The 14,801-nt window shown below is 43.2% G+C and overlaps 1 protein-coding gene and 2 long non-coding RNA genes across 7 annotated transcripts in view; 2 read left to right on the forward strand and 1 right to left on the reverse strand.

Annotated features, from left to right (window-relative positions):
- Positions 1 to 14,801, forward strand: part of LOC141094236 (uncharacterized) — a 93,643-nt gene that overhangs the window by 13,916 nt on the left and 64,926 nt on the right. The gene's annotated exons all lie outside the window — the stretch shown is intronic.
- Positions 7,352 to 10,246, reverse strand: LOC141094380 (uncharacterized). The gene is made up of 3 exons (XR_012233049.1): positions 9,917 to 10,246; positions 9,664 to 9,729; positions 7,352 to 7,475 (listed from the first exon to the last, which is right to left on the reverse strand). It is a non-coding gene; the product is annotated as an uncharacterized lncRNA (long non-coding RNA).
- LOC141094379 (uncharacterized) lies at positions 10,508 to 13,402 on the forward strand. Its single transcript, XR_012233048.1, has 3 exons — positions 10,508 to 10,837; positions 11,025 to 11,090; positions 13,279 to 13,402. It is a non-coding gene; the product is annotated as an uncharacterized lncRNA (long non-coding RNA).

The raw sequence follows: 14,801 nt of genomic DNA on the forward strand, positions 1-14,801 counted from the left end.
CCGTTTGTTGGCAAAGTCTTATCCTGATGTATTTCTTCATCGTTTTCCTGCGTGAGAGCCTGGTACTGGTTTCTGAGCAGTATGGGTGCTGACTGCCTCCTGATCCTCCTGCTTCTCTGGGTCACATGTCTCCATTCCTCTGTTTCTTCAGGTGCACTTCGAATTTCTTCTCTTTCTGTAACATGAAGAGATAATTCTGCTCTGTCCAAGAACTCTTCACCTTCCTTAATGATCTTCAACGTAGCTAACCTCTCTTCGAGATTTTGCAACTTTTCCTCCAACAGGGACACAAGCTTGCATTTGTGGCATGTGAAGTTTGGCTTTTCCACTGGTAAATCTGTGAACATGTAGCAAGAAATGCAGCTCACCAAATGGCTCCTGGCCTCTTCCATCTTGAGATTTCTTAAAAACGATGAAAGATGAGCCAAATTTCGCGCGCCGATAGGCGCGCGGTTTTTCCGATTTCCTCTTTTCAGCTGCAACCACCAAAACCCAGTGATCGTTGAGCTCGCGGAGACTCTTCACTTATCCCAGAAGGCACTGGGAATATGCAAATGATCTCCTCAAGACTCTTCCCCTGGTTTTCCGATTTCCTCTTTTCAGCTGCAACCACCAAAACCCAGTGATCGTTGAGCTCGCGGAGACTCTTCACTTATCCCAGAAGGCACTGGGAATATGCAAATGATCTCCTCAAGACTCTTCCCCTGGTTTTCCGATTTCCTCTTTTCAGCTGCAACCACCAAAACCCAGTGATCGTTGAGCTCGCGGAGACTCTTCACTTATCCCAGAAGGCACTGGGAATATGCAAATGATCTCCTCAAGACTCTTCCCCTGGTTTTCCGATTTCCTCTTTTCAGCTGCAACCACCAAAACCCAGTGATCGTTGAGCTCGCGGAGACTCTTCACTTATCCCAGAAGGCACTGGGAATATGCAAATGATCTCCTCAAGACTCTTCCCCTGGTTTGTTCATATTTGTGCATATCACATGTGTTTTTAATCCGTTTTTTCCTTGCTTAGCATGGTTTGGGAGACCCCACCCCTCTCTTGCCTGTTATGAATGGGTCACTGAGGAGGAAAAAAGCAACACACGCTAAGTCTCAGAAAACCAGAGAGGTTGGTAACTATGCAGACTGCAGAGCCCTAATCTTAAAACACAACTAGAAACAGTCGTGGAGCGTGCCTACGATGTTCCTGGACGCCTCGTCACAACCGGAGAGCTAAATAAGCCTAAAGTAAGAAAAGAGGAAAACTAACTCCCCAGAGCAGACCCCAAAGAAAAGACAGCCCCCCACATGTATTGACGGTGAAGCAAGATGAAAACACAAACAAAGGCAGAAAAATAGGTTGAGCAAATGATGGGCCAAACTAACTTGAAACAACAGGAAAGGAAAGATACTGTCTGCAATCTGCCAAAAAACCCTACCAAAAATAATGTCCAACGCTTCTGATAACAAAATTAACCCTGAAGTCACTAGACTTCTCCCACTATATCAGCACTCTGGAATATTCTGAGACAGAGCCAAAAGAGGCCAATCTAATAAAGGCCAAAAGGCAAATTGTCAAATACAGATAAATAAGAGTGGAAATTCAGCACAGCCCAGCCCGTCTGGCTGACCACACAAAAACTGAGTTGACCAACAAGAGCAAGTGTGAACATTACCAAAAAACAAACAACTTGAGAAGACTGGAGCAGAGCTGAAGTCCAAAACCTGAGCAGCAGACTGAATCACCAGCAACGGGATAGGGTGTCGGCTGTCTTATATCCAGTCTGATACACCAGAGACCCAATCACTATCCTCCTCGTCAGGTGGCAAACTATTACCAATTAAACTAACCTCACTGTCACCACCAGAGGGAGAACAGAAGGAGAACTCCCAGCTGGTGGAGCAGAAAATGAGCTCATAACAGTACCCCCCCCTTGAGGAGGGGTCACCGAACCCTCATCCACGCCACCAGGCCGATCAGGATGTGCCCGGTGAAAAGTACCAACCAATTTATTGGCATGAATATCCAAGGCAGAGACCCAAGAATTATCCTCCTGGCCATAACCCTTCCATTTGATCAAATACTGGAGTCCCCGTCTGACCAAACGAGAATCCAATATTTACTCTATCTCATATTCCACATTGCCTTTAACCAAAACAGGGTCAGGAGGAGCCGCCACAGGAACTACTGGCTCAACAAACCTCTTCAACAGTGATTTGTGAAATATGTTATGGATTTTGAACGTAACTGGAAGAGCCAACTGAAAAGAAACAGGATGAAGAATCTCCAAAATCTTATAAGGTCCAATAAATCTTGGCTTAAATTTTGGAGATGCAACTTTCATAGGAATATTCTTAGACGACAACCAAACCATATCACCCACTTTAAACCGGGGACCAATGGTCCTATGCCGGTTGGAAAATCGCTGGGCCTTTTCCTGAGAGAGTGACAACTTATCCACCACTTGGTCCCATATCTGCTGCATTCTCACAACCACAGTGTCCACACCTGGGCAGGACGAAGATTCCACTTGTCCTGAAGAGAATCGAGGATGAAACCCAAAATTACAGAAAAAGGGTGACATCAAAGTGGCAAAACTAGCTCTATTGTTCAGCGCAAATTCGGCAAAGGGCAAAAATGAGACCCAATCATCTTGATCAGCAGATATAAAACATCTTAAATAAGACTCCAAGGTCTGGTTTGTTCTCAGTCTGCCCATTGGTCTGGGGATGAAACATGGAGGAGAAGGATAACTGAATTCCCAGGTTGGCACAAAAGGCTTTCCAAAATCTGGAAACAAACTGGACCCCTGTATCGGACACAATGTTCTCAGGAATCCCGTGTAACCGAACCACCTGTTGTAAAAACAAGGGTACCAACTCAGCGGAAGATGGCAACTTTGGGAGTGGTACAAGATGAACCATCTTCGAAAATCTATCACAAATCACCCAGATAACAGTCATTCTCTGAGAGACAGGAAGATCAGAAATAAAATCCATTGAGATATGGGTCCATGGCCTCCTGGGCACTGGGAAGGGCATCAGCAACCCACTAGAACAAGAACAGGGTTTAGACCGAGAACAAGTCCCACAGGACTGTACAAAATTCCTGACATCACGAGACAAGGCAGGCCACCAAAAGGACCGACTCACCAAATCTCTGGTACCAAAAATATCTGGATGACCAGCTAATGCGGAGCAATGGACTTCAGACATAACTCTCTTTCTCCACTGGTCAGGAACATACAATCTTCCCATAGGGCAATGCTCAGGTTTATCCTCCTGAAATTCCTCCAGGGCGCATCTCAAATTGGGCGAAATGGCAGAAAGATCTACCCCCTCACCTAGGATAGTAGTAGGCTCAGTCACATTAAGAGAATCAGCAAAAAAACTCCTAGAAAGGGCGTCTGCCTTAACATTCTTAGTGACCGGAAGAAAAGAGACCACAAAATCAAAACGCGTGAAAAACAAGGCCCATCTAGCCTGTCTAGGATTCAAGCGTTTAGCCGACTCCAAATAAATCAGATTTTGTGATCGGTGAGGACCACAAATTGATGTCTAGCTCCCTCCAACCAATGTCTCCACTCCTCAAATGCCCATTTCATGGCCAACAATTCCCGATTCCCCACGTCATAGTTGCGTTCAGATGGGGAGAACTTTCGAGAAAGAAGGCACAGGGATTCATCTTAGAAGTCACAGGATCTTTTTGGGACAAAACAGCTCCTGCACCAATCTCAGAAGCGTCTACCTCCACTTGAAATGGAAGTGAGACATCAGGTTGCCGTAGAACTGGAGCTGAAGTAAATCTCCGCTTAAGCTCCTGAAAAGCTGAGACAGCCTCAGGAGACCAATTCAGCACATCAGCTCCCTTCTTGGTCAGATCAGTCAGTGATTTGACAATACTAGAAAAATTACCTATAAATTTATGATAGATATTAGCAAAACCCAAAAACTTCTGAAGAGCCTCCAAAGAAGTAGGCTGAACCCAATCATAAATGGCCTGTACCTTGGCCGGGTCCATTTCAATAGTCGATGGAGACAAGATAAATCCCAAAAAATGAAATCCTCTGTACACCAAAGAGGCATTTCGATCCCTTAACAAACAGGGAATTCTCCCTCAAAATCCGGAACACAGTCCGGACATGTTCCACATGGGAATCCCAATCACTAGAAAAGATCAAAATATCACCCAGATAGATGATCAAAAACTTATCTACAAAGTCTCGAAAAATATCATTCATAAAGGACTGGAAGACAGAAGGGGCATTAGAGAGCCCAAAAGGCATCACCAGGTACTCAAAATGTCCCTCCGGAGTATTAAACGCCGTCTTCCATTCATCCCCGTGCTTGATGCGAATAAGATTATACGCCCCCCTGAGGTCAAGCTTAGTAAACCAGCAGGCACTCTTAACTCTGGAGAATAAATCAGACATCAGAGGTAACGGGTACTGATATTTAACCGTCATCTTCTTAAGGGAGCGATAATCAATACACGGTCTTAATGAACCATCTTTCTTGGCCACAAAAAAAAACCCAGCACACAAAGGTGACGAGGATGGTCTAATATGACCCTTCTCCAGCGACTCCTTAATATAGGATCGCATAGCATCATGTTCGGGTACAGATAAGTTGAAAAGCCGACCCTTGGGAACTTTACACCCAGGCATCAACTCAATTGCACAGTCATAACTTCTATGAGGAGGCAAAGACGCAGACTTACTCTCACTAAATGCATCAGAGAAATCAGCCAGATAATCAGGAATATCATGAGACTCAGGAGAGGTGGACAAAACAGGAGCATCCCTAAGAACACACTGACAACCCCAACTCACCACAGACACAGATTTCCAATCCAAAACTGGGTTATGAGTTTGCAACCAGGGGAAACCCAGAACAATAGTATCATGTAAATTATGCAGAACCAAAAATTTACAATTTTCTTGGTGGTCTGGGGCAACTCGCATTATCACCTGGGTCCAAAACTGAGGTTTATTCTCTGCCAAAGGAGTGGCATCAATACCCCTCAAAGGAATAGGCGTCTGCAGAGGCGTCATGGACAAGCCACAACGTTTAGCAAAGTCCAAATCCATCAGATTCAGAGCTGCTCCTGAATCCACAAAAGCCTTTGTGGAAAATGAGGACAAGGAGCAGATCAAAGTAATTGCCAAAAGGAACTTAGGTTGTACACTGCCCACAGCAAATGTGTGTGCAAAACGTTTCTCTCGTTTAAGGCAGACAGAAATAGTATGAGAGGCATCTCCACAGAAAAAACACAGCTTATTACGCCTTCTAAACTCCTGACGTTGCGCCCTAGACAAAACCCCATCACATTGCATAGGTTCAGATATTTGTTCAGAAGGTGGCAGCGCCTCCCGTGTAGTCTTACGTTCACGTAAGCGCCGATCAACTTGAATGCCTAATGACATAGAGCCATCCAGACCAGAGGGAACAGGAAATCCCACCATAACATCCTTTAAGGTCTCTGATAAACCTTTCCGAAAGAGAGCTGCCAGTGCACTATCATTCCATGTAGTAAGGACCGCCCACTTTCGGAATCTTTGACAGTATAACTCTGCAGGATCCTGACCCTGGCTCAATTCCAACAGGGTTCTCTCAGCTTGATCAACGGCATTAGGTTCATCATACAACAACCCCAAAGCCTGAAAAAATGCATCCACATTAGTCAGAATAGGATTTTCAGGTGTCAGAGAAAACGCCCAATCCTGGGGATCGCCGCGCAGCAAGGAGATGACAATTTTAACCTGCTGCACAGAGCTCCCCAATGAGTTAGGCTTCAAGGCAAGAAATAATTTACAATTATTCTTAAAATTCAGAAATTTAGACCGATCCCCAGAAAACACATCAGGAGTAGGGATCTTGGGTTCAGCAACATGTGACTGAATGAGGTAGGTAGAAATTCCCTGCACTTCAGCAGCAAGTTGCGCCACACGATCAGACAGTTGCTTAATCTCCATTAGGAGAGAAAAAAAATCCTCCTACGGCCCCAGAGAAAAAGAGGAAAAAAAAAAAAAAATATATATATATATATATATATATATATATATATATATATATATATAAAAAAAAAATTCTGACACTTTTTTCTCTCTTTTTTTTTTAAACAATTCCTTCCTGCTTTTGAGTACCCTAGAATCTGCGGTATGGCTGGTGATTCTGTTATGAATGGGTCACCGAGGAGGAAAAAAGCAACACACACTAAGTCTCAGAAAACCAGAGAGGTTGGTAACTATAAATTAATAGCATGCTAATGACAAATTGTCATCCCATCAAACATAGTGAAACAATATACAGGGAAGACAAATAGGGATAATACGACCTATCGCATACTGAGACGAAGAAAAACATGAGCGAAGCTCCAAAAAAAACGATAGAAAGTCCACACATAATATCATAAAATATGAATTTATTAATATACTTCATTACATAACAACAAGTAAATAATAAGGACAGATAGGGATACAGGGCCGTGTAGTGTCACAACCATACCAAATGGGCACAGCAGCAAAGGGGCTGGAAAATGGAAAGCCGAGCAAGGGTGATAAGCTAATAGTGTCTCAGTATATACAAATCACCAAGGCCCTCAATTAAATATAATTGGCAAATATGGCACACATTCCCATAATAGTGCAAATGTACCATGAATGGCACCACAACTATAATAAAAATCCAATTTCAATATACCTGGGGGCAACTCCCAGCGGCTTCCAGAGTCCAAGCACCCACCCCGACGCGCGTTTCGGATGGTTAATCCTTCATCAGGGGGTATAGTTAATGGAATACATATGCCAGTTTAAATATCGGAGAAACCGGAAGTAGCGGCGCCGTCTGACCGGAAGTGACGCGTCCGCGTTCGCAACAGCCGCGGTCACGAGCGGCGTCGGCGTCAAGTCGCAGGGGAGCACCATGGCAACCACTGAGGCTGTAAGACGCCGAAAGCCGCGCGGGAGCAGGGGAGCCGAACGCGCACGCGCCACATCAGCGGCGCAGCCTGTGAAATTCATAGGGAGATGCTGAGAAATGGTAACGCTGTGAAGGATAAAGGCTGTAGGTCGATAATAATAGCAAAAGGGAATTACATAAGTATATATAAGAAAGTATATGGTGTCAAAATACAATACACAATATAATGTCCAATGAACAGTGACATCAAGAAAAAACCACTTCACATACATTTCAATAAGCTGAATAGTAAATATATAATATACACAATTATACATAATTCAAAATTGCATATTTAAAATTAAACAAAATTGGATCAAAAACAATGTAAATCCAATATTGATGAAAAGGAAAAAGAAAAAAGAAAAGGGAGAGGGAGGGGAAAGGGGAAGGGGAGGGGGAAAGGGGCGGGGAGAGGGGAAAGGGAAGAGGAAGAAGGAGACACAAGGAAACACACAATCAGCATCTCAACCGGATGGTAGGATCATCAGGCAACCGACATGGAGTAAATAACATCAAAATGTGCAAAACTAGAAAAAAGGGATAAGAGAAAAGAAATTAGTAAAACATTAAAAACATATAATAAAAACACACCACTGGTAATGGAAGCGGCACAAATATGCAGCAAACCAGGCAGTCACAGAAAGGGAGCAAAGCTGAGACTCTCATTCAGCCCATTGGGATGGACAGTATTGAGCCTCCAAATCCAATGTGTCTCCATTTGGGCCAGGCGTCGTGAGACTCTACCTCCACGTATGCCCACCTCCAAAGTATCAATACCCTTAATCCTTAAACCACTAGCATCACAATGATGATGCAATTTAAAGTGACGGGGTAGAGTCTTCAGGGTAGAGGCGTCCTCGTGCTCCACAGCAGCCTGAATACCTAGTACATGCTCCCTGATACGAACCTTAAGCTGTCTGGTGGTCAAACCTATATATATCAGGGAGCATGGACAGGTAGCAAAATAAATCACGTTCTTAGTAGTGCAAGTTATAAATTTACGTATATCAAATTCACGTGATCCAGAAGAATCAGTAAATACAGAACTACGTTCAACGTTAACACAGGCTACACAGTGGCCACAAGGAACGCAACCCCGTCTAGGAGTTAAATGCCTAAAAAAATGAGGCGGAGGAGTAGGGGCATAGTGGCTATGTACCAGCCGATCACGAAGATTTCTGGCACGACGATAGGCAATAAGTGGACGATCAGGCAGAATTTTAGATAACACAGGGTCAGCCATTAAAATGGGCCAAGATCTCGAGAGGGCCTTATGTAGTCCATCAAACTGACTATAAAAGTTAGTTACAAACCTAATTGGTTGCAAAGCATTGTCCTGTTCAAAATGTCTATACAAAAGTGAATTTCTGGAGTTGTATTTGGCCTTATGGTAAGCTTTTTTGATTAACCGATGACTATAGCCACGTTCGCTCAAACGTTTTTTAAGTTCCAGTGACTGCAACTCGAAGTCATCATCTGTAGAGCATATGCGCCTCAGACGGAGGAACTGGCCAGTTGCTACTGCTCGTATCATATGGGCAGGATGCGATGAATCCGCATGAAGTAACATGTTAGTCGAGGTAGGTTTTCTATAAATGTCCGTCTGGACCCTTCCCGAAGAATCTCGTCTCAAATTGACGTCCAAAAATTCAATATGATCCGGATCCGATTTAACAGTGAGATATATATTCAGGTCATTGCTATTAAGCTTCAAAATGAATTGTGAAAGGGAAGCCGGTGTATCCTGCCAGATCAAGAGCACATCATCGATGTAGCGCGTCCACAGGAGGACACGCTCCATCGACATCTCATGATCTGACAGGAAGAGGTCCCTCTCCCACAGCCCCAGGAACAGATTAGCATAGGCCGGTGCATAGGCCGCGCCCATGGCTGTCCCCTGGAGCTGCAGGAAGAAGGACCCCTTAAAAATGAAAAAATTATGAGTCAATGTAAATTCAAGCAACTCGAGTATGAGAGCCCTCATACCCCTGCTGAATTTAGACATTTCCAGAAAATAACTGGTAGCATGTAATCCATCCCTATGTCTTATATTAGTGTACAGTGACTCTACATCAGCCGTGACAAATAGAGTCCCCGCATCAAGTGATAGACCGTCCATCCTACGAAGTAACTGATTAGTATCCTTCAAATATGAAGGGAGGTCCTCAACCAATGGCTGTAACATTGAGTCAATCCATCGATTAACACACTCAAGATAGTTACCCCCACCGGATACAATGGGGCGACCGGGAGGGTTGGTGGAATCCTTGTGAAGTTTAGGAAGTAAATAAAATGTTGGTATCGTTGGCTCAACAACAATTAATGCAGCTGCCAACTCTTTAGTGATGATGTTGTTATCCCTAGCCCTAATAATAATCTCCCTGAGTTGGACCTCAAAGGCGGACAAGGGGTTAAAAGTAAGTTTTTTATAGCAGATAGAGTTGTTTAACTGCCTATAGGCCTCTTTTTCATACATAGTCGTTGGCCATACTACTATATTTCCCCCCTTGTCCGCCGGTTTAATGACCACATCAGGGAGACTTTGTAGATGTTTAAGGCATTGACGTTCATCACTAGTCAAATTGTCATGCATGATATTCTTATTGAGCCGTAACACCTCCTGGGAAACTACCTTAACAAATAAATCAATGTTACTACAAGTAGAAAGTGGAGGAAATTTTCTAGATCGTGGCCGAATGGATAAAGGTATCTTACCTCCCTCCACCAAATTATGTTCGCAGGATAGATCCTCAAGAATCCTTAGAGCTACTTGCTCCTCATCTGTAGGGAACAATTGGTAAGAATTGTCATCAAAATAAAAACGCTTAAATAGCAATGACCGCGCAAAAAGATGCAAGTCTTTAATCACTGTGAAAGTATCCAGACCAGTGGCAGGAGAGAAGGAGAGACCTCGTGACAATAAAGACATATCAGTAATGGATAATTCGTGGCTGCTTAAATTGATTACCTTATTGTCATCAATAGTAGCAGCATCAACAGAACTTTTATTATGTCGTTTGTACGGATGGTATCCATAGTTTCTCTTTTTCTTATTGCCTGCCCTAGTATTCATGGACGATATCGAAGCCTCAGATTGTGTACTTAATGAAGAAACCGAGGTAACTGATGTAGCTCGATGTAATGAGTTGATACCCCTCTCAGACTTCTTGCGCCATTGATATACTTTTTTGAGAAGGAAATCCTTATTATCTCTACTAATTTTGGAGGATTGTGATTCCTGAATCCTTCTGACAGTCTCATCAAGAACTTTTTCCAATCGTAGTTCAAATTTATTTAATGTATCAGGAGGGCAACCAGTCTTTAACTCAGCCTGTGCTGCATCAATGGTTTTATCCAACTCCCCTATCGACTTCGAGTTCAGGTCAATCAATAGCTGCATGAGAGTCAATGAACAATTAGTACAAGCTTCTTCCCAATTAGTCCTGAAATCTTCATCATCAATTGGAAAATTGACCTGAACTCGAAGTCGATAGGGGAGTTGGATAAAACCATTGATGCAGCACAGGCTGAGTTAAAGACTGGTTGCCCTCCTGATACATTAAATAAATTTGAACTACGATTGGAAAAAGTTCTTGATGAGACTGTCAGAAGGATTCAGGAATCACAATCCTCCAAAATTAGTAGAGATAATAAGGATTTCCTTCTCAAAAAAGTATATCAATGGCGCAAGAAGTCTGAGAGGGGTATCAACTCATTACATCGAGCTACATCAGTTACCTCGGTTTCTTCATTAAGTACACAATCTGAGGCTTCGATATCGTCCATGAATACTAGGGCAGGCAATAAGAAAAAGAGAAACTATGGATACCATCCGTACAAACGACATAATAAAAGTTCTGTTGATGCTGCTACTATTGATGACAATAAGGTAATCAATTTAAGCAGCCACGAATTATCCATTACTGATATGTCTTTATTGTCACGAGGTCTCTCCTTCTCTCCTGCCACTGGTCTGGATACTTTCACAGTGATTAAAGACTTGCATCTTTTTGCGCGGTCATTGCTATTTAAGCGTTTTTATTTTGATGACAATTCTTACCAATTGTTCCCTACAGATGAGGAGCAAGTAGCTCTAAGGATTCTTGAGGATCTATCCTGCGAACATAATTTGGTGGAGGGAGGTAAGATACCTTTATCCATTCGGCCACGATCTAGAAAATTTCCTCCACTTTCTACTTGTAGTAACATTGATTTATTTGTTAAGGTAGTTTCCCAGGAGGTGTTACGGCTCAATAAGAATATCATGCATGACAATTTGACTAGTGATGAACGTCAATGCCTTAAACATCTACAAAGTCTCCCTGATGTGGTCATTAAACCGGCGGACAAGGGGGGAAATATAGTAGTATGGCCAACGACTATGTATGAAAAAGAGGCCTATAGGCAGTTAAACAACTCTATCTGCTATAAAAAACTTACTTTTAACCCCTTGTCCGCCTTTGAGGTCCAACTCAGGGAGATTATTATTAGGGCTAGGGATAACAACATCATCACTAAAGAGTTGGCAGCTGCATTAATTGTTGTTGAGCCAACGATACCAACATTTTATTTACTTCCTAAACTTCACAAGGATTCCACCAACCCTCCCGGTCGCCCCATTGTATCCGGTGGGGGTAACTATCTTGAGTGTGTTAATCGATGGATTGACTCAATGTTACAGCCATTGGTTGAGGACCTCCCTTCATATTTGAAGGATACTAATCAGTTACTTCGTAGGATGGACGGTCTATCACTTGATGCGGGGACTCTATTTGTCACGGCTGATGTAGAGTCACTGTACACTAATATAAGACATAGGGATGGATTACATGCTACCAGTTATTTTCTGGAAATGTCTAAATTCAGCAGGGGTATGAGGGCTCTCATACTCGAGTTGCTTGAATTTACATTGACTCATAATTTTTTCATTTTTAAGGGGTCCTTCTTCCTGCAGCTCCAGGGGACAGCCATGGGCGCGGCCTATGCACCGGCCTATGCTAATCTGTTCCTGGGGCTGTGGGAGAGGGACCTCTTCCTGTCAGATCATGAGATGTCGATGGAGCGTGTCCTCCTGTGGACGCGCTACATCGATGATGTGCTCTTGATCTGGCAGGATACACCGGCTTCCCTTTCACAATTCATTTTGAAGCTTAATAGCAATGACCTGAATATATATCTCACTGTTAAATCGGATCCGGATCATATTGAATTTTTGGACGTCAATTTGAGACGAGATTCTTCGGGAAGGGTCCAGACGGACATTTATAGAAAACCTACCTCGACTAACATGTTACTTCATGCGGATTCATCGCATCCTGCCCATATGATACGAGCAGTAGCAACTGGCCAGTTCCTCCGTCTGAGGCGCATATGCTCTACAGATGATGACTTCGAGTTGCAGTCACTGGAACTTAAAAAACGTTTGAGCGAACGTGGCTATAGTCATCGGTTAATCAAAAAAGCTTACCATAAGGCCAAATACAACTCCAGAAATTCACTTTTGTATAGACATTTTGAACAGGACAATGCTTTGCAACCAATTAGGTTTGTAACTAACTTTTATAGTCAGTTTGATGGACTACATAAGGCCCTCTCGAGATCTTGGCCCATTTTAATGGCTGACCCTGTGTTATCTAAAATTCTGCCTGATCGTCCACTTATTGCCTATCGTCGTGCCAGAAATCTTCGTGATCGGCTGGTACATAGCCACTATGCCCCTACTCCTCCGCCTCATTTTTTTAGGCATTTAACTCCTAGACGGGGTTGCGTTCCTTGTGGCCACTGTGTAGCCTGTGTTAACGTTGAACGTAGTTCTGTATTTACTGATTCTTCTGGATCACGTGAATTTGATATACGTAAATTTATAACTTGCACTACTAAGAACGTGATTTATTTTGCTACCTGTCCATGCTCCCTGATATATATAGGTTTGACCACCAGACAGCTTAAGGTTCGTATCAGGGAGCATGTACTAGGTATTCAGGCTGCTGTGGAGCACGAGGACGCCTCTACCCTGAAGACTCTACCCCGTCACTTTAAATTGCATCATCATTGTGATGCTAGTGGTTTAAGGATTAAGGGTATTGATACTTTGGAGGTGGGCATACGTGGAGGTAGAGTCTCACGACGCCTGGCCCAAATGGAGACACATTGGATTTGGAGGCTCAATACTGTCCATCCCAATGGGCTGAATGAGAGTCTTAGCTTTGCTCCCTTTCTGTGACTGCCTGGTTTGCTGCATATTTGTGCCGCTTCCATTACCAGTGGTGTGTTTTTATTATATGTTTTTAATGTTTTACTAATTTCTTTTCTCTTATCCCTTTTTTCTAGTTTTGCACATTTTGATGTTATTTACTCCATGTCGGTTGCCTGATGATCCTACCATCCGGTTGAGATGCTGATTGTGTGTTTCCTTGTGTCTCCTTCTTCCTCTTCCCTTTCCCCTCTCCCCGCCCCTTTCCCCCTCCCCTTCCCCTTTCCCCTCCCTCTCCCTTTTCTTTTTCCTTTTCATCAATATTGGATTTACATTGTTTTTGATCCAATTTTGTTTAATTTTAAATATGCAATTTTGAATTATGTATAATTGTGTATATTATATATTTACTATTCAGCTTATTGAAATGTATGTGAAGTGGTTTTTTCTTGATGTCACTGTTCATTGGACATTATATTGTGTATTGTATTTTGACACCATATACTTTCTTATATATACTTATGTAATTCCCTTTTGCTATTATTATCGACCTACAGCCTTTATCCTTCACAGCGTTACCATTTCTCAGCATCTCCCTATGAATTTCACAGGCTGCGCCGCTGATGTGGCGCGTGCGCGTTCGGCTCCCCTGCTCCCGCGCGGCTTTCGGCGTCTTACAGCCTCAGTGGTTGCCATGGTGCTCCCCTGCGACTTGACGCCGACGCCGCTCGTGACCGCGGCTGTTGCGAACGCGGACGCGTCACTTCCGGTCAGACGGCGCCGCTACTTCCGGTTTCTCCGATATTTAAACTGGCATATGTATTCCATTAACTATACCCCCTGATGAAGGATTAACCATCCGAAACGCGCGTCGGGGTGGGTGCTTGGACTCTGGAAGCCGCTGGGAGTTGCCCCCAGGTATATTGAAATTGGATTTTTATTATAGTTGTGGTGCCATTCATGGTACATTTGCACTATTATGGGAATGTGTGCCATATTTGCCAATTATATTTAATTGAGGGCCTTGGTGATTTGTATATACTGAGACACTATTAGCTTATCACCCTTGCTCGGCTTTCCATTTTCCAGCCCCTTTGCTGCTGTGCCCATTTGGTATGGTTGTGACACTACACGGCCCTGTATCCCTATCTGTCCTTATTATTTACTTGTTGTTATGTAATGAAGTATATTAATAAATTCATATTTTATGATATTATGTGTGGACTTTCTATCGTTTTTTTTGGAGCTTCGCTCATGTTTTTCTAGGTTGGTAACTATGCAGACTGCAGAGCCATAATCTTAACACACAACTAGAAGCAGTCGTGGAGCGTGCCTACGATGGTCCTGGACACCTCGTCACAACCGGAGAGCTAAATAAGCCTAAAGTAAGAAAAGGGGAAAACTAACTCCCCAGAGCAGACCCCAAAGGAAAGACAGCCCCCCACATGTATTGACGGTGAAGCAAGATGAAAACACAAACAAAGGCAGAAAAATTGGCTGAGCAAACGATGGGGCCAAACTAACTTGAAAGGACAGGAAAGGAAAGATACTGTCTGCAATCTGCCAAAAAACCCTACCAAAAATAATGTCCAACGCTTCTGATAACAAAATTAACCCTGAAGTCACTAGACTTCTCCCACTATATCAGCACTCTGGAATA

This window comes from Dendrobates tinctorius, unplaced genomic scaffold, assembly GCF_039654945.1.
Source record: "Dendrobates tinctorius isolate UK_male_01 unplaced genomic scaffold, ASM3965494v1 ptg000063l, whole genome shotgun sequence".
Classification (NCBI taxonomy): Eukaryota; Metazoa; Chordata; class Amphibia; order Anura; family Dendrobatidae; genus Dendrobates; species Dendrobates tinctorius.